Below are 20,622 nucleotides of genomic sequence, written 5' to 3'. Positions count from 1 at the left end.
TGTCATGTTTACTCCCTAATATGGGCATGTTTCTTTGGGTATAAAATAATGGGATTTTTTAAGTCTTGCAAGTTTCCAGTTAGGAGATGTACGTAGAAGATGTAAAACTAGGGCTTTATAGCACCCACCCCCCCGCGCCCCGGAGGCCAAGTGACCCCAGGGTAAGGGGGCCAGAGTCTGAAAAGCATAGGCTCAGAGCCCAACACATGGCCACCTCCCTCCAGCGGGTCAGGACAGGACAGGGGCGGCCACCTGGTCGTCTCCTGCCTTCCGTTTGTTACCTGCTTTCTTGTTCACCCCACCTTTTAAATTTACTTCAGATTTGGGCTTCTGGACCTTTCTCAGAATGGAGAAAGGACACAATCAAATCATAACAACGGTGGCTTGATTAAAACAAGAGCTGCCAATTGTGTGAAAAACTCGAAGTTCCCTTTAGGAGGTCTGGATGGGGAGTCACAAAATCACATATTTTTTGTTATTTCTCCAAAATGCATTCAAAGTTTGTATTCCAAGCACAACACAACTGTGTTCATTTAAGAGGAAAATTTGCTTTTTATGAGACTTCATAGAAAATAAAGTCCTCGCTGAAACCAAGGCAGCAGAGGCTATGTGCCCTGAGACCACCGGTCTGGGCCATGTGCATCAGGGGTTCGGATCCTGTCTCTGCTTTTCATTTGTTCTACTTTTATTTTTTTTAATAATAAATTTATTTTTTATTGGTGTTCAGTTTGCCAACATACAGAATAACACCCAGTGCTCATCCCGTCAAGTTGTTCTACTTTTAAAGCCATGAGGAAGGAACCTCGCTGTGTCTCAGGCTCTCTGCATTGCCAATATCAGGATGGTAGCTGTATCTATGCCACAGGACTGCTGGATTTATTTTTTATTTATTTTATTTATTTGAGAAAGACAGAGAGCATGATGGCAGGGTGGGGGAGAGGGTAGGGGAGAAGCAGGCTCCCTGCTCAGGGCTGGATCCCAGGACCCTGAGATCATGACCTGAGCCAAAGGCAGATGCTTCACTGACTGAGCCCCCCCAGGTGCCCCAGGACTGTTGGGTTTAAAAAGACACAATCCCCAGGACAATACCTAGAATCCTGCCCGGACAGAGGGGACCCTGTGCACAACTGTTAGAGATCCCTGTATCAGCAGAAGATGCACCGGGTCATCTCACAGCTTTCCCAGTCCTTGGCATGTGGTCCAGGGCTCCCTGCAGGACCCACCCCAGTCTAACAAGAAGGAGTTTAGAAATAAATCAGCGGTCCCTCCTAGCAAGTACGTATTTCTCATTCCTGGTTTCACTCAATGGTACTCTCTACTTTTCCCCCCTTTGTCTCATTTTTAATTTTCTTTGCTACCTATGCCTAATTTTTGTTTTGTTGCTATGTTTTCTATTTCTCTGGGACATCTTTTTTTTTAATTTTTATTTATTTATGATGGTCACACAGAGAGAGAGAGAGAGAGAGAGGCAGAGACACAAGCAGAGGGAGAAGCAGGCTCCATGCACTGGGAGCCCGATGTGGGATTCGATCCCGGGTCTCCAGGATCGCGCCCTGGGCCAAAGGCAGGCGCTAAACCGCTGCGCCACCCAGGGATCCCTCTCTGGGACATTTTATTCCAGCTTTCAACAGCAATGCCTTACCTTTATCGGAGATCTACCCGGCACGGTACCGGGTGATCCTGTTCATCATACCTCATGACAAAAATCTCAGGGAGAAACTGTGGCCCAAGTCCTACAGCACTGGTCAGAGTGTCTCCAAGAGCTTATGTAATCTACCCACAAAACTGTAACTACTAGTGGTGAAAAGTTGAAGAGAAAAAAAAAATCCATTGAGTCATTTATGTGCATAAAACCAAAACAACAGGACACAGGTAAGAGGGCATGAGCCCCAGAGCCCCAGCGCCCTAACAGCCAGAATCAGGAAGGGAAGGAGAACACTTTTGTCAGACGCTGAGCAGGGGAGAGGATATGAGGAAAAAAATTGTGCCAAGAAGCTTGAAAATTTTGATAATGAACAATTTTTTAAAAAGCCATGTTATTAAAACCTATAAAAGAAGAATTAAAAAAATCTGAATAAGCAGTCCAGGCCCTTCCCAAGAGCGATTAAGTCAGACTTTCTGGGTGTGTGGCCAGAGCACCAGGGTTTCCAGACTCTTCTGGGTGATAGGCAAGGGCAGCCGGGGCTGAGAACTCCAGGTCTGGAGGGCAGCCCTTGCTGGTGTATGAAATCACATGCATCACACGCCTTGCAGCTAGGTGACCCACCCTCCGGGTTTGCAGGGTCTTCAGGCAAGAACTAGGGAGGCCTGTGCAGACTGGGACAGCTGGTCACCCCATTTACAGTGTGGCAGAGAGACTGCAGGGACAGGAGCATGGGAGGGCCTTTCCTGGCCTCAGCAAGGGGGAGTCACGCACCAGCAAAGTCCGGTCCCAGGCCAACTGGGTGGTTGTCACCCCCACTGGCACCCAAACTGGAGGGAGCAGAGAGGACAAAGAGAACCATAAGGATAACAATGACAAGATCAAGGAAGGGTCATAAGATGGCACTCCCTCTCTCCCACTGACGTCCTGGGCTCTCCTCCAGGCAGTGCTGCTTAGCCCTGGCCTTGTGTTGGAATCAAGAAAAGAAGGAGGAAGGGCTTTAAGACCCCAGCAGGTAGGATCTGCCCTGGCCTCCCCGAAGCTTCTGGTGGAGGCGGTGGTCCCTGGCATTCTGGGCTTGCAGCTGCCCCAGCCCAGCCCGTGTCATCAGGGGGCCTGCTCCCCGTGCGCCTGCCTCTCTTCTCCTTTTCTAAGGACCCTGGTCCTTGGCAACCACCATGGGCTTTCTACCTCAGTGAATGTGACGATTCTAGGGACCTCCTGCTAGTGGATCAAAGGGTATTTGTGGCTGGCCTCATTTCATTTGCATAATGTCCACAAGGTTGCATTTTTCAATATAAACATCCTTTTTACATCTAAGTTGTCTTTTTTTTTTTTTAAGATTTTTAATTTGTTTATCCATGAGAGACACACAGAGAGGCAGAGACACAGGCAGAGGGAGAAGCAGGCTCCCCACAGGGAGCCCGATGAGGGACTGGATCCCAGGACCCCGGGATCACAACCTGAGCTGAAGGCAGATGCTCAACCGCTGAGCCACCCAGGTGTCCCACCCTTTTTTTTTTTTTTTTAAGATTTTATTTATTTATTTGATGGAGAAATAAAGAGAGTCAGAAAGCACAAGTGAGGGGAGCAGCAGAGGGAGAGGGAGAAGCAGACTCCCCCCTGAACAGGGAGCCCAATGCAGGGGCTCGATCCCAGGATCCACAGATGCTTCACCAATGAGCCACCCCAGCACCCTCACATCCAGATTCTTAGTGAAAAGATGTCCTGCAGGCTTACCTAACCCCAAGCACATTGATGGGGACCCCTGGGAGTGCAGGTCTGCAGTGCAGCATGTGGCACAGCCTGGGCACCCACCCTACATCCCTTGTGCCAGCCCCCCACCCCCACCCCCAGGCCCATTTACCATCCTGGCCCTGCACTCATTCCCTGGGCAGCCCCTCTTCTCCCTACTCCGAACCACAGGCTGGGTCCTGCTGCTCTAATTTATGAGGCATTGTGAGCCCAAGGGGCCCTCTTTGAAATGAAAGGAGTATGTGAATAAACCCCTAACAATGGGAATTTGATTAAAATGCTAGCTCCAGCCATGGAGGGTCCTTCAGATCCCTCAGGAGGGACTTCACACACCCTCTCTCACTCCATCCCACACCAACGCAAAGAGGAAGGTTTATTACTCTCATTTGATAGAAGCCATTATGGCCCAAAAAGGTTAATTAATTTTCAGAAGGTCACACTGCTGGGTTGAGATGAATCATTCTAGCTGTATCCGGGGTGGAAAAACACAGGCATCACCCAGGTTTGGTGGTAAATCCACTGCCCCTGAGTCCAGGGCGGGTGGGGCGGGGGAAGATGTCTGCAATTGAATAATGATGGGGGCCAAGAGCAAGGGAGGGAGATGGGACCCTAGCAGATGACTAGTCATAATGGTGTGCCCAAGACTGGGGGTTATCTGGGGACAGTGGGATGAATAAGGGCTCCCCAAGGTGTGCACATGCTAATCCCTTGAACTTATATGGTAATAGGAGTTTGCAGATGGGATTAAGTTAATGTTCTTAAGATGGGGAGGTTATCCTAGATTATTCCAGTTGGCCCAATGGAACCACCAAAGTTCCCATGAGAAGGAGGCTGGGGGCTCCGAATCAGGGATTGGAAATGCCACTGGCTTTGAAAGTGGAGGAAGGGCCAAGAGCCATGACGAAGGCAGTTTCCAGGAGCTGGAAAAGACAAGGAAATGAATTCTCCCCTCGAGCTTCCAGAAGGAACGCAGCCCAGTGAGACTGATTTGAGAACATCTGACCTCCAGAACTCTAAGACAACACATTTGGGTTGTCTTCAGTCACTAGCTTTGTAATTAATTCAAGCAGCCAGAGGACATACCCCACGGGGACTTGCAGCTTCTAGCATCAGGAAGGCCTGGGGCACAGGGGACCAGCCGGTCACCCTAGACCCCAGGGGGACTTCCGTTCGCTGAGGTTGGTTTAGGAAAGGCAGCCACTGTCTCTCCAGGGACTCACGGGGGACGTGGTGCACGCGGCGCTGAAGCAGGTCCCAGGCTGGGTGCTGGAAGGGCCGTGACACTAAGGCTGAGAGCTCCGTGGGCTCCGAAGAGCTGCCCCAGCCCTTCCTGCCCAGCACCTGCATCACCCTCGCGGGCACCGTGAGCCTGGGACTCAGTATCCCCCCACCCACCCCGCTGGCGGGGCCTCCTGTGGAGACTTTTCCGGAAGGGATGTGCCGCCAGAAATTGAATCGTCACTTTCTTTGCTGTGGGAACCTTTTATTTATTTATTTATTTATTTTATTTTATTTATTAGTCACAGAGAGAGAGAGAGAGAGAGAGGCAGAGACATAGGCAGAGGGAGAAGCAGGCTCCATGCACCAGGAGCCCGATGTGGGATTCGATCCCGGGTCTCCAGGATCGCGCCCTGGGCCAAAGGCAGGCACCAAACCGCTGCGCCACCCAGGGATCCCTGTGGGAACCTTTTAGAAAGAACTTTACAAAAGCCTCCCGAGTAGAGGGTTAATGCACATCAGAAATACTGTTGGAGCTTAAGCCTCAGATTCCGACATCCGAGTCCTCCAACTGGAGTTTGGAGCTCCGACTGCGTAAGGGCCAGGCCGGGAGAGACAGGTGGGGGGAGAGGGGGGTCTAGGTAATCAGGCTCACAGAAGTCCCCAAAATGCTAATATGTAAGGAAACCAGAGATAAGGGAACAAACCAGACCTGCCCCAGGTGTGTGTGTGTGTGTGGGGGGGTGGCTTTTTAAAGACAGTGACCTGTGACCAACAAAGACTAACCAGACCCCAGAAAGGAGCCATTATAGATGTTGTCACCAGTCCTCACTCAAACCAAGACAGTGTGAGAATGATAAGGCCACAAGCTCCCTGGTCGGTTGTATATGAAAGACTATCGGTGGAGTCTCATGTGGGCAACTCTGTGGGGACCCCTCTCACTCCTGAGAGCTTTCTCTGGATCCCCCCTTAATAAAACTCCACTGCTTTACTCACTCTCGTTCATCGGCGAGGCTCATGCTCCGACTCTGGGAGACAAGAGCCTAGCCGTCCCACTTCTTGATCACCCTTGGCATGAAGTTTCCTTCGGGAATTTGCCCAAGTCTGAGAAATCGGTAGCTGCTCAGGCCTCCTCTGTAGGGCCTCGGAGCCGTCCCTGCACCTCCCAGGGCCACCTAACGACTGGCTTTCCAGAAAATAACGTGCACACAGGGACTTGCACACACGTTCGTGTTTGGTTTTTATTTTTGTTAATTTTAATTAATTAATTAATTTATTTATTTATTTAAATTTTTAAAAGATTTTATTTATTTACTCATGAGAGAGACACACAGGGAGGCAGAGACACAGGCAGAGGGAGAAGCAGGCTCCATGCAGGGAGCCCAATGTGGGACTCAATCCCGGGACCCCAGGATCGTGCCCTGGGCCAAAGGCAGGTGATCAACCTCTGAACCACCCGCGGATCCCCACGTTCGTGTTTGTTATAAAGCTTACCGACACAAAGGGTATGTAGCAAGAAACCACAGGCCGTAAGTTACCGTGCTCTATTAAAAATTCCACACAACTATGACTTCAATGTACGTGGCATTTCTTGCAAAATCCATCGTCAGCTTTTAAAATTCTATTGCCAACAATAGAGTCACATTAGCAGGCTGTGAATGAACACTTGATTGATATCTGATTCAGCCTAGAATTCGGCTCACATCATTGACAAACAATTATAGTTCCGACCTGAATGCTGGTTGATATTTTCATTTATGTTAGCTAGTAAGATGAAAGTAATATTACAAAGACACATGTCAAAACTTCGCTCATTTGACAATGATGTGAGTAACTTCCTCGCTGAATTAGATAATCGTTTTCAAATACTGGAAGAATATTTCCTCAATGTTTTTGTGCTATTCACAATGTAGCAGACACAGATGTGACATATTTGAGGTTAATTTGCATTATTAACATGTTTCTATCACTTTATTAAGACTAGATAATCAACAAAACAATACAACAAGGACTGCCTTCCATGGCATAAATACTCCCCTCAGAGGCGATCGCAAACTACTGATGTGACACTGCTGATGACTATTTGGGAAGAGATGCCAATCAGCAGATGGTATTTCTGCCTCACGGACACACTTTAGACATAAATGACCCCAAGAACACAGATAGTAGCAAAATAGAATTTAAAAATTTGGAAGTGGGAGGGCAGCCTGGGTGGCTCAGCGGTTTAGCACCGCCTTCGGCCCAGGCCTGATCCTGAAGGCCCCAGGATCGAGTCCCACGTAGGGCTCCCTGCATGGAGCCTGCTTCTCCCTCTGCCTGTGTCTCTGTTTGTCTGTCTGTCTGTCTCTCTCTGTGTCTCTCAAGAATAAATAAATATCAGAAAGGGAGACAGAACATAAAGACTCCTAACTCTGGGAAACGAACTAGGGGTGATGGAAGGGGAGGAGGGCGGGGGGTGGGGGTGAATGGGTGACGGGCACTGAGGGGGCACTTGACGGGATGAGCACTGGGTGTTATTCTGTATGTTGGTAAATTGAACACCAATAAAAAATAAATTTATTATTAAAAAAAGAATAAATAAATAAAATATTAAAAAAAAATTGGAAGTGGGGCCCCTGGTGGCTCAGTTGGTGAAGCGTCTGCCTTTGGTTCAGGTCATGATCCCGGGGTCCTGGGATCCAATCCTGCATCAGGGTCCCTGCTCAGCGAGGAGCCTGCTTCTCCCTCTGCCTGAGGTTCCCCCTGCTTGTGCTCTCTGTCTCCCATGCACATGCTCTATCAAATGGATAAATAAAATCTTTTTAAAAAGTAATAAAAAATAAAAATTGGGAAGTGATAGCTTTTGAGTAATTATTTACTTTTTTAAATATCATTTTGATTTGAACATTTTAATTTTTAATAATGGTTGTGGTAAGAAGCAACTTACAAATTCCTGAAAATTTGACCATTGGCTCTGATGAGCCATGACTGGGTAGCCCTCGTACAACGCTGAAGGAAGTAGCCTAAGTTACTGACTTAAGCACCACTTTTTTTGAGGTGCCTTGTATTCCCACAAAATACATTTAGATGATACAATCATTCGGGTTTTTTCTTTTAAAGATTTATTTATTTATGCATGAAAGACACAGAGAGAGAGAGAGAGAGAGAGAGGCAGAGACACAGGCAGAGGGAGAGGCAGGCTCCTCACAGGGAGCCCGATGAGGGACTCGATCCCAGGATCACCTCCTGAGCCCAAGGCGGATGCTCAACGGCTGAGTCACCCAGGTGTCCCTACAATCATTTTTTTAAAATTTATTTTTTATTCAATCATTTGTTTTAATGCAAAGACTGTTTCTCCCAATCTTCGGTGAAATTGGTCTTTGATAAAATTGAATGGCAAAGTGTAATGGTGAAGAATACTATCCTATGCTTTCCCTTAAGTGATGAGGGAACAGAAGGCAAGCTGAGGACGAAGTAGAAACTGCCCCCCCCCCCCAGCCCTTCCCCCCTGGTGGGACAGGTGGGACATTCCTCAGGCACTCCTGGCCACCCTAAAGCTAAGAAGGGAAAAACAAACAGTAAACTTACAGAGATCACAATCCTGCAAGACACGAGTTTCCTTCACTTTATAAATGTCTTAGTAATTTACAAGAACAAAGCATTTTTATCAATGGACTAGCTTCCGGAAGGAAATGTAGATATAATTAAATGTCCTTATAATCTGCAGCCCATTGGCAGATACTTGAAGTGGGCAAGGTGTACTGTTCCTCCAGAAGCTCTCAACTATTTTAATGTTAATGCCTTGCTTTCTAGAAGGAAAGATAACCTTAACAATGGCAAGGCCTCTGGTATCCAGTGAGTCCTCTTTAACATATGAAAATGCTTTTGAAATCTTCCTTTTCCTTACCTCTCCCAACTCCCCGGTGTATAATCAACCACCCCTCCCAACCCTAGCTAGAGGCAGCAGCTCTTTCTGCCCGCGGGTCCTGTCCCTGTGATTTAATAAAACCACCCTTTTGCACCAAGGATGTCTCAAGAATTCTTTCTTGGGGGATCCCTGGGTGGCTCAGTGGTTTGGCGCCTGCCTTTGGCCCAGGGCGCGATCCTGGAGACCCGGGATCGAGTCCCACGTCAGGCTCCTGGTGCATGGAGCCTGCTTCTCCCTCTGCCTATGTCTCTGCCTCTCTCTCTCTCTCTCTCTCTCTCTCTCTGTCTCTGTGACTATCATAAATAAATAAAAATTAAAAAAAAAAAAAGAATTCTTTCTTGGCTGTCAGCTCTGGACCTCAGGACTTCACCCCACCAAACCTCACCTATATTCCAAAACCACATCATTAAGAAGCTATTAACATTAAAATTAAATTAAGCCCACCACAATGAGACATCACTTCACACCCATTAGGCTGGCTAGTATCAAGGCAAACAAACAATAAGTAAGGGTTGGCGAGGACGTGAAGAAATTGGAACCCTTACGCATTGTTGATGGGAGTACAAACTGGTGCAGCCACTGTGGAAAATAGTATTGTCATCCATCAAAATATTAAACATAGAATTACCATATGATCCAGAAATTCTACTTCTGGGCATATACCCAAAAGAAATGAAAGCAGAGTCTCAAAGGGATGCTTGGATACCCACGTTCATCAGCAACATTATTCATAATAGCCCCAAAGTGCAAGCAGTCCAAGTGTCCAAAGATGGATGAATGGATGCATGAAATGTGGTCCATCCATACAATGGAATATTATTCAACTTTAACAAGGAAGGAAATCCTGACACCTGCTATGACCTGGATGAAACTTGGGGACATGCTGAGTGAAATAAGCCAGACACAGAAAGGCAAATACTGTAGGTTCCACTTATGAGGTTCTTAGAGTTGTCAGATTCAGAGACAGAAAATAGATGTTGGGTGCCAGGGGTTGGGGTAGGGAGGGTTGTGCAACAGGGATGAGGAGTTAGTGTTTAGTGGGTATAAGTTTCAACAGGGAAAGATGGATGGTGGTGATGGTCACACAACAATGTGAATATACTTAATGCTAAGCACTCAAAAAAGGTTGAAATGGTAAATTTTCTGTTGTATATATTTTACCACAATAAAAAAAAAACAAAGTAAGTAGATGGAAGGAAGTAATAATAAGAGTAGAAATTAAGAAAAAAGAAACTCTAACAACGACATAGAGAAGTTAAACCAAAAAAATTCCTTGAAAAGTTCTACAAAGTTGGTAAACCTTTAGACAGACTGATCAAGACACAAATGACCAATATCAGGAACGAAAGAAGAGAGAAAATATGGTTTTGTGCACTTTGAAACGCATTAGAAAGTTAGGTCTCATGCTAAATGTTCTCCTAGAAAAACAAAAAACAAGGAAACTCTGATAGGTGGTGGATGCGTCTATGACCTTGACTGTGGGGATGGCATCACAGGTATTCACATATGTCCAAACTTATCAAACTGTACACATGAGATATGTGCATTCTTTGTATAGGAATTACAACTCAATAAAGGTATTGAAAAAGAGAGAACACCACCGATGCTAAACAGCTTTATGCTGATACATTTCATAAATTAGATGAAATCAATGGATTCCTTGAAAGAAAAGAAGTTCCAAAATGGATTAAAAGGAAGAAAGAAAACGAAAGAGCTCTATATCAATTGAGAAATGGAATTCACAATTAAAAAACCTTCCACAGGGACAGTGTGATAATTTATGTTAGCCAATTCCAAGGAATCAAAAAAGGCTCTAATTGTTTAAAGTTTCATGTTAATTGTGGTAATAAATGAATTTATCGTATTTGTTAAGTTTTACAAAAAGAAGGTCTTCCGATAACTGTAGAGCAGTTGCTTTGAATCAATATACAAAACCAATGTATTTCTACATGCTAGCAAACAATTGGAAAAGGAAATTTTAAGATACCATCAAACAACATGAAATATTTGGTAAAAAATTTAACCATACAGATTTAAGATCAATAGCTACAAAATCTTGCTGAGAGCAATTAAAAAGGACCTCAACAAATAGACACATCGTGTTCATAGATTGAAAGACTTGATATTTGCCTGTAGATTCAGAGCAACTGCAATCACAATCTCAGCAGGCTTTTTTGTAAATTTAACAACTGATTCTAAGATGTATGTGGAAATACAAAGGACCAAGAATAGCTCAAATGACTATGAAACAGGAAAACAAAGTTGGTGGACTCATACTGTCTGACTTATGACTTTTTATAAGCAGGAATCAAGACAGTATGATATCGCATTAAGATAGACAAATCAATGAAACAGAAGAGTAGGTTCTGAAATCCATTCTCACTCAAGATGGTCGAGTGATTTTCAAGAAGATGCAAAGAGAATTCCACCAGAAAGGCTAGCATTTTCAAAAACTGGTGCTGGAAAAACTGAGTATCTGTATGGGGAGGGGGGGGGGGATCTTGATATTCTTAACATACAATGTACAAAAAATGAGCTCAAATTTGATCAGAAATCTAAATACAAAAATCAATATTACCATGTATCTAAAAAAAAAGAAACCAAGGAGGAGTGCCTGGGTGGCTTAGTCATTTAAGCCTCTGACTCTTGATTTCAGCTCAGGGTCCTGGGGTGGAGCTAGCTCCATGCTCAGCAGTGAATCTGCTTGAGGTTCTCTCTCCCCCTCACTCTGCCCCTCCCCTGCTCCTGCCCTGTGTCTCTCTCAAATAAATAAATCCTTAAAAAAAAAATAAAAAAAAGAAAAAAGAAAAGAAAACAAAGGAGAAAATCTTTACCATCTCAGCATAGGTCTTAGGTCTGATACCAAACCAAACCAAGCCATAAATAAAAATTGATGTATCTTTAATTTTAAAGATGAGGTCAAATTTAAGTGGTCACCTAAGAAAAATGAAAGCCAAGTCAACAGAAAGCCCACGAATGTTCACGGCGACTTTATCCATAGTAGCCCAAACTGTAAACAACCCAAATGTCCCTCAGCAGATGAATAGTTACATATCCATGCCCTTGACTACTACTCAGCAATAACAAACAGAACCAATTACAGATACACTCAAAACATGAATGGATCTCAAAAACACTTTGCGGCATGAAAGAAGCTAGACGCAAACAGCTCCATGAGTCCTTTTATGTGGAAATGAGGAAAACGTAGAATTATCTATAGTGACAAAAGGGGGCAGGAGCGAACATTTTGAAAGAGATGAAAACGTTCCTTATCTGTACTGTTGTGGTCACACACGTGCTTACCTTTGCTAAAACTCGCTGAACTATAAATGGATGATCTTCACTGTATATGAATTGAAAGGTAGAGTTGAGAAGAACTTCTGTGTTAGGACAGGTGTGATCTAAGAGAGGCATGTGTATGTGTGTGTGTGTGGTGGTGTCTGTGGAGAGTGCATATTTGGGACAATAGGCAGAAGGCAAAGACAGAAATGGCCCCATAAGGCACTTGGAGGAAAAGAGAGGGACCCTTTCTGTGGGCAGGGAAGAGGTGGGCTAGGAGCTCTGGTTGTTTCAAATGGACAATCAGGCTTTGTCCTCAGCCTGGATCTTAATCCTCCAAGGCCTGGAATTGCGGTGTCTGGCTGCCCCGGGACAAGCCCATGTTAGGGCCATGCTCACTCAAGGGGTCATATCTAGATTCTGTGCGTAGCAGGAGCCCAACGTTTAGGGTGGGGGTGCACTCATTGCTGCTCATGCAGACGTCTGCGGGCAGGTGGCCTTTGTCTGATATGGGTGCATGGCAAGTGCGCTGCTGTAATGTAGCTGGGTCTTGACAGGGACAAACAGCCAGCAGTGGTACCCAAACTCTGGTCCAACCGAGGAAAGGAGAGGTAAGAAAAATATTATTTGTAGTAAGAAATAAACAGGTATGGCTTTTGCCTGAGCAAATGTTTTACTTCTGTCTCATGGGCCCTGGTTGGGACCACGTGTTCCTCTACTGCTTCCTAGGAAGATTGCAGCCCTGAGTCCAGACTCCCAGTGCTGGAGGGTCTTAGGGTGCCCTGCAGGGGTGTGGGTGCTCACCACCAATGGGTGGGAGGCAGCGCCTCTCCTACTCCCAATTTTTGTGCTTTGTCTATTAAAATTAATGAGAATTTTATCTTTCACTCTTTAACAGTAAGATTTTTTACAATATAAAAGTAATTGCATTCTTTTTTTTTTTTTTAGTAATTGCATTCTTAATTTTCAAATGTTTAAGTTAAAAGGTGTCCCAGGGCTTCATAGAAACCCATGAACCCATGCACCTAGCCAGGATCCCTGGGGCTTGGGGCCCCACATGGGGCCCATGCACCCCGCTGGACCCACTCCTGGGCCAGCTTGGAGTTTGCTCCCACTCCCCTACCCACTCCAAACTGCCTACCGCTCTGGCCGATGTGCCATCATGAGTCCTCTTTGAGAGAGGGGGAGTGTGATATGTACCTAACAATGGTGATCTGATTAGAATTAGCTGCCATTTACGGAGCATCTATTATGTGCCAGGCACTGGCTAAAGTGCTCACATTCCCTCCTCCTAACACTGCAGGGGGTTGTTTGCCACTCTGACTTCACAGAGGACGCAGAGGCCCCAAAAGATAGGCGGTAACACAGGGCCCCACTGCTAGTAGAGGGGTTCTGCTCACTTTCTGGGGGGCTGGCACTGCCATCACAGTGCTGGGACAGGCCCCCCTTCTAGCCACTGTTGCTAAGCACTCATGAGGACACACACACACATACACACACACAGCTCCACACTGTTCCTTTCCCAAAGTGCATTTGCGTGGTGACCCTAACACCTGTCAGGACAGGGACCAGCCTCTGAGGCCCCTCACTCAGAGCCCCTCTCCTTCCCAGCTCCCTTCTCTCCCCTCCTCTTTATCCTATGCTAGTCCTGGGGGTGGGGTGGGACTGGGTAGGCATCCTGTAGCCACCCCCTGCAGCAGGGGGACACTCTCCGTTCTGCATTGTTACCCCCGCCCCACGCACTGGCGTGGGAGTGCAGAGCGAGGCAAAGCACAGCGAGTGTCTCTGGCGGGCTCCGTGGGGGAGGCAGTACCACCAAACAGGCTGGGGGTCAGAAGGGAAGCAAATCAGTAAAGGAAGCTCAGCAGGGCCCCACACAGCCTGTGCAGCATGACACAGCAATCAACAGCAGCTTTAGTCAAAAATCAGGAAAAATGGTGTGAGTAACGCTTGTTTTGCTTTTTTTCTTCTGGGCCTTATGAATTTTGGAGCTCATGAATTTGGAACTCATTGCCCTCTGGTGATCATCAGAAAGCACGTCGTAACTGGCGCTGCCCCATCCACCAGAGGGCAAGATGCAGCATGGAGAGGCATGAGCAAATGCTAGATGTTTCTGAAGCTCCTTGTTTGATGTTAAGAATGCAACTGGTTTTTCAGTCTACCTCCAACTTTGTGCATTTCGGGTTTAAAGATAAAAATCACATTTAATGCCATCCCTATCGAAATACCAATAGCACTCCTCATAGAACTAGGACAAATCATCCTAAGATTAGAATGGAACCAGAAAAGACCCCAAATAACTAAAATAATCCTGAAAAAGAAGAACGAAACTGAACTTATCATAATCCCAGATCTCAAGCTAGACTACAAAGCTGTCGTAATCAAAACGGTATGGCACTGACACAAAAATCGGCGCAAAAATGTTAATGGAACAGAGTAGAGAGCCCAGAAATAAATCCACGATTATGTGGTCAATTAATCTCCAACAAAGGAGGTAAGTTATGTAAATGGGAAAAACAGTCTCTCCAACAAATGGTGCTGGGAAAACTGGACAACTACATGCAGAAGAATGAAACTGGACCAGTTTCTTATACTGAACACAAAAATAAGCTCACAGTGGGTTAAGGAATGCAAACACCTGAAACCATGCAAATCTGAGAAGAGAGCACGGGCAGTGATTTCTCTGACGTTGACCACAGCAGCATTTTTCTAGACCTGCCTCTTGAGGGGAGGGAAATGAACTTTTGAGACTTCATCAATATAAAAAACTTCTAGAAGCACAGAGAAGGAAACAATCAACAAAACTAAAAGGCAACCTACCGAGTGGAGAAGATACTTGCACATGACACATCAGATAAGGGGTTAGTATCCAAAATAAATGAAGAGCTTATCCAACTAAACACCAAAAAGTTAAATAATCCCATTTGGAAAACGGGCAGAAGAAACAAACAGACGAGATTTCTCCGGAGAGGACATCCAGGTGGTCCACGGACACATAAAACGATGCTCAGCCCCACTCATCATCAGGGAAATGCAAGTCAAAACCACCACGAGACACCACCTCACACCTGTAAGAATGGCTAAAATTGGCAACAGTGAAGCACCTGCCTTCAGCTCTGGTCATGGTCCTGGGTTCGAGCTCCGAGTTGGGCTCCCCGCTCAGTGGGGAGTTGGCTTCTCCCTCTCCCGCTGCCCCTCCCCCTCTGTGCCCAGCTCATGCTCTCTTTCTCTCTCAAATAAATAATAAAAGAAAAGAATGGCTAAAATTAACAACGGAAGAAACAACAGGTGTTGGCGAGGATGGGGGGACAGGATCACTCGTGCGCTGTTGGTGGGAATGCGCACTGGTGCAGCCACTCTGGAAAACAGTATGGAGGTCCCTGAAAACGTTAAAGAGAGAACTAGCATGCTATCCAGTAATTCCACTACTGGATATTACCCAAGAAATATAAAAACCCTAATTCCAGAAGATACGCACCCCGATGTTTATTGCAGCATTATCTACAAGAGCCAGATTACGGGAGCAGCCCAAGCGTCCATCAACAGACGAATGGATAAAGAAGATGTGGTCCATATACACGATGGAATGGCATTGCTCAAACTCATTTACTTGGTGTGTATAACACAATGGGATGTTGTCACTAAAAAAAGAATGAGATCTTGCTACTTGCAACAACAGGGATGGATCTAGAGGTTTATAACGTTGAGCGAAATGGCCAGAGAAAGACAGACACCATATGATTTCACCCCTACGTGGAATTTAAGGAACAAACGAGCCAAGAAGATACTAACGAGGAGCTGGACTCTTAACTACAGGAAACACTGATGGTCCCCAGAGGGAGGCGGTGAGGGGGCGAAGGGCCCACTCCCACGATGAGCACGGAGTCATGCGTGGACTCGGGCCGGCCGCTCTGCCGCCCACGGGGCTCACCTGGGAGCCCACCCGAGGTCCCTACCCTTGCATTTTCTTCCATGTTTGGTTTTCCCCTTATTTTATTTTATTTTTTAAATTTTTGATAGTCACAGAGAGAGAAAAAGAGAGAGAGGCAGAGACACAGGCAGAGGGAGAAGCAGGCTCCATGCACCGGGAGCCCAACGTGGGATTCGATCCCGGGTCTCCAGGATCGCGCCCTGGGCCAAAGGCAGGCTCTAAACCGCTGTGCCACCCAGGGATCCCTGGTTTTCCCCTTATTTTAAATTCTGTTATGCTGCTGGGATTATAATAATTGTAGCCAATATTTATCATGTCCTTATGACAATTCACCCTCACCTTTGAGATGGCGACTATTAATACCCTCGGTAAAAAGAGTAAACTGAGGCAGGAGAGTCAAGCAACAGCCCAAGGCCACAAGTGACCGGCAAAACAGAGTCTAGAATGCCAGCAACTGGACAAAAGCCTGTGCTCTGTCTGGACGGCCGGGCCACTCACGACTCACGCACAGTGGCACAGAAGCCACCCCAAACTCTTTGTAACAGAGAATGGCCTGTGAGCAACATTCACAAGAGCCCCGAACCCACAACAACCCCAATGTCCACCAACTGTAGCCCACAGACTAGTCCTACGGACTGGGACTTGCTCGAGCAATAGGATAGGACATTAGAACAACGACGAAACGAATGAATCCCACAGACAGGAGCTCAAACAGAAGATGCCAGAGGCATATAGACATACCCTGTAATGCCTCTTAAATTTTGGAAACAGTGCGTGGGTACCTTTGGGGAGCAGAGGAGCTGGTGAGGGTGCAGGGAGCCTGCCGCGGCCCTGGGATGTTGTGTGCGCCGCCGTGGGTGGTGGCGGGTGTGAAGGTGCAGGGACAGGCACGACGCTGCACCCCGTAAGTCAGCAGCGGCCGAAGGGCCCCAGATCTCTGGCTCCTGTGGCCGTTACCTGACATGGCCCACAGGACTTTGCAGATGTGATTTAGAGTACATTTGGCCCACTCAGTGAATCCAGGATAACCCCTTGTTTTAAGGGGGGGCTTATCTGAGTGGGCCCGACGTACCACCATGACCTCTAAAAAAAAGGATTTTCCATTTTCCCTGGCTGGAGAGGTTTGAAGCCTAGATTCATTTTCCATTGTTGCTGTAACAAATTGCCCCAAACGTAGCAGCTTCAGGCAATGCAACCTTATGGTTTTACGGCTTCTGGAGGTCAGAAGTCCAGGGGGGCTCTGGGCTCTCCACTTGGGGTCTCTCAAGGCCTAAATCAAGGTGTTGGCCAGATGTTCTGTGCTGGAGGCTGGGGGAGTCTGGGGGGTGGTCCAGAATCCTCCCCCTCTCCCCAGAGCTTCTTTCCAGATAAACCCAAGGCCATGCCCCTCCAAGAAAGCTGGAAAGAAGGGCATCTATTAGGCAGGGCCAGACCCGGCGAGGTATGAACCTCAGACACAGAGACTGAGGAGGGGGCCCTGAGAGGAGTGCGGGCCTGCTGTGCGCATCCTGGGGACCTAACCCGTCTCATCCTGGCCCCAGCCCCGCTGAGCAGACCCCAGGTACTCAAGGAGAGGATCAGCCTCCCTGCGGCACGTGGCTTCTAGGGCTTCAGATCAATGCATACTCGTTCACTCACTCACGCCCTCATTCCCTCACACCCCAGTCCTGGCCCCAGGGGGTAGGAAGTGCACATAGTGTCAGGTGCCGTGCTGGGAGCTGGGACCCCTGGTAAGTTCCCCACCTGGGCTGGGGTCCCTCTTCTGAGTGGGGCCTACTTAGAGTTGCTGCATTTAGCAAAAAAACAAAACAAAACAAAACCACAAAAAAAGGGGGTGCCCAGTTCAATTTAATTTCAGTATATAACAGAATTTTTGAGTAGGAGTATGCTGCATGTACTATTTGGGGGCACACTTATAGTAGAAATAAGTATGTGCTGTTATTTGAATTTCAAAGCTCCCTGGACACTCTGCATCTCACCTGAGGCCTCTGCCCCACTGTGGCCAGCTGGGAAAGTCACGCTTTCCTTAGTTACCCTGGCCACTGTGGGGCCTGGCCTGCTCCGGGACCCCCTGCAAAGGACAGCTGACCACACGGGGACAGCCATCCCCCGGGTGGCAGGCGGCCACCTGCACAGCCCTCCTGCAGTCCTGCCCAGCTTGGCTGCTAAGTCGACTCCAGGTCCCCTGAAGCTCAGGATCTCCGATGTGGCTGCACAGTGAAATCACCCAGGAGCTTAGGGACCTCCTGCCACCCGATGCCACCCCAGGGATTTGGACCGAATCGAAACTCTCAGAGCTTCCTGAGGGATGTGATGTGCAGCCAGGTTGGATACACCCCCTGGGGTGGGGGGTGGCCTGACTCAGGACACCTGTCTGAGAACAAACCTCGAATGAGAAGCAGGGTACCTGGCTGTGGCTGGCGGGTTCCCGTCCTGCCTCTGTCATTTGCTAGCTGTGTGGCCTCGGGGGGTGGCCTCTGCTCCCTGAGCACCAGAGTCCTCCCTTGTCTCTCGCTAGGCTGTGGTGAACCGTCCATCAAGACCGCCCTTCCCACAGTTCCCTGGACCAGCCGCACCGTCAGCACCTGGGACCTCGGGAGAGAGGCAAATTCTTAGAAACTTGAGGGTGGGGCCAGCAAGCTGCCTTTTAACAAGCCTTCCAGGTGATTTTCGGATTCATGCCCAGCCACAGGTGTGAGTAAGGTGAAACAGGTTAAGGGCAAGACACAGAAAGATGGAGAAGTGAGAACTAAGGGCCCAGCACTGACTCCTGAATCTGGGGGCTCCCTCTCGCCACCAGACCCCAATGATGTTGCTCTTTCCCCGCTGCCTGCACAAGTTTAAGGCTGGTCATTGTGCAAGAACTTGCCGGTGGCCCCAAGACTCAGCACATTTCCTCCCCAGCCCAGGGATGCCCACCTGCCACCTCTGAGAGATGAAAGCCCCACCAGGCACCTGCCTTGCTCCCTCACTCCAGGCTGGGTTCCCTCCACCCTGCCCCCCAACCGATGCCCCTCTCTTCCCCCAACACTAGGCCGAGAGCTTCCTGCCCCAATGGAGCCTGGCAGCCACGATGCTCCCCTGGATTCTCCAGAATCTGGAGTTCAGGCACACTTTGGGGACAAAGCTTCCCATTCACCTCCCAATTCTTTAAACCCTGCAAGCCACCTACTGCTTGAAAGTAAAAACGTAGAGTGATTGCTGATTGTGAGCTAGAACTGAAATAATACCGATTTTCGTACTTTGGCTAAGTGAAAATAGCTTCTATCTCTCTTGGCCTGGGGCTTTGGAATCACAGAAGCCCTGTGCTCAGCCCAGATTGGCTGGATCAGTTGACTTCTCTGAGCCCCAATTTACTCAGCTCAAGTAATGTTAATAATCACTATTACAATGATCGGGTAATAGAATTTGTGAGGGCTTTATCCTCCCAGCCACTCTCAGAGGCAGCTGGGGAGCCCACAGCTGGTAGACGGCCCAGATTCCTGCTCGGAGGGAGCCCACCTTCCCCTTCTTTGGGGAACAGAACCCCTGTTTTCTTCTGCCCCCCCCTTCAGATGCACGGGCCTCAGGGGCTGTGACACAGGCGTTTTGGGGACCCAGTCGTCACACGTGGGTTACATAAGCTACCACAAAAGGATCGAACCCAAGTCAACATATGGTGACTTAAAAAACGATTAACTTCATTTAAGAAAAAAAAGAAAAGATGACTTTTTGTTGAGTTAAAAGAAAAAAAAAAGAGCAACAACAGAGCAAGTCTGTGTCATTAACTGGAAGCAGATGGCGGCCTCCGCGGATGGCCTGCGTGCAAGCTCATCCCTGTTCCCTCTCCAGCCTACCCGCTCCGAGGCCTTCGTTCTTCACAAGGCTGGGCCTGGGCTGCCATAGGTGCAGAGCTGAGCCGCGGGCCCTGAGCCCCCCTGCCTCGACTTCCTGCAATCACAGAACATCTGCTGTGCTGAGCCTGCCCTGGGTCCCCAGGGCCTGGCAGGGCCATTAGTCATCGTCTCATCTGGCGATGTCACAAACGCCCCCTCACTCTCCCTGCTCCAGCTGGTCCAGGGGCCCCCCAGGGGCCTGAGGGATGAGGCTGGCTCCAAGGCCCCCTCCTACCTCTGCATCCCCAGCCACGCGGGCCCTGAAGCCAGGACCCTGAGTGACAGCCCATTGACACAGGCCAGGGCCATGTACATAGGCAAGACTCTTCAGCGATGGAAGGGAGGTTACAGCTCTCTGGCTGGCTCTCTGAGTATCCGTACCTGGTTCTCTCCCTTCTCACAAGATGGGCACAGGCAGCCCCTTTGCCCAGAGACCTGAGTGGGGTTCCTGGTACATATATTTTTATTAAAGCCCCTGTATTGATGCAGGCTCCTCAACTGCAAGAGACCCAACTCACAGTGGCTTGAGCAAATGGAAGAGTGGTGGGCTCATTGCCTGAGAAAGCCAGAGATTCCTGGCTTCAGGCATGGCTGGATCTAGGTGGTCCAAATGCGTCATAGGAGTGTGATGTCTTCCATCTCTCAGTGCTTGTTTCTTTATCTGCTACCAATCTCTGTGCAGCAAATTACCACAAAATGTATCGGCCTAAAACAGTAAACGTCTAAAACCTCACACAATTTTTGTGGATCAGGAATTCAGAGGAGGTGTCATGGTTTGAGGTCTCTTGTGAGGTTACGATCAAGATGTCAGTCAGCCTGTCCATGTCATCGGACGGGTGGAATGGAGCTGGAAGGGCTGCCTCCGGGGTGGCACACACACCCTGGCGGCTGTGGGCAGGAGACAGCAGTTTCTTGCCACACGGACCTCTCCATTCGGCTGCTTGCGTGTCCTCACAACATGGCCACGGGCTGAGTGATCAAGGAGGAGGCTGCGATGTCTTCTGGGACCCAGAAG

General features: G+C 48.1%; 1 long non-coding RNA gene across 1 annotated transcript in view; it reads right to left on the bottom strand.

Annotated features, from left to right (window-relative positions):
• The window catches only part of LOC140618732 (uncharacterized), a 59,734-nt gene extending 40,029 nt beyond the window's left edge, over positions 1-19,705 (bottom strand). Inside the window, exons 1-2 of the long non-coding RNA XR_012018810.1 lie at positions 19,569-19,705; positions 18,140-18,324 (exon numbers count right to left, since the gene is read on the bottom strand). This is a non-coding gene — a long non-coding RNA (uncharacterized lncRNA). The remainder of the gene's footprint in view (positions 1-18,139; positions 18,325-19,568) is intronic.
• Between the last annotated feature and the right edge of the window lie 917 nt (positions 19,706-20,622).

The sequence above is a fragment of the Canis lupus genome, chromosome 26 (genome assembly GCF_048164855.1).
Source record: "Canis lupus baileyi chromosome 26, mCanLup2.hap1, whole genome shotgun sequence".
NCBI lineage: Eukaryota > Metazoa > Chordata > Mammalia > Carnivora > Canidae > Canis > Canis lupus.
Note: the sequence above shows the minus strand (reverse complement) of the source record. Positions and strands in the feature narration are given on the sequence as shown.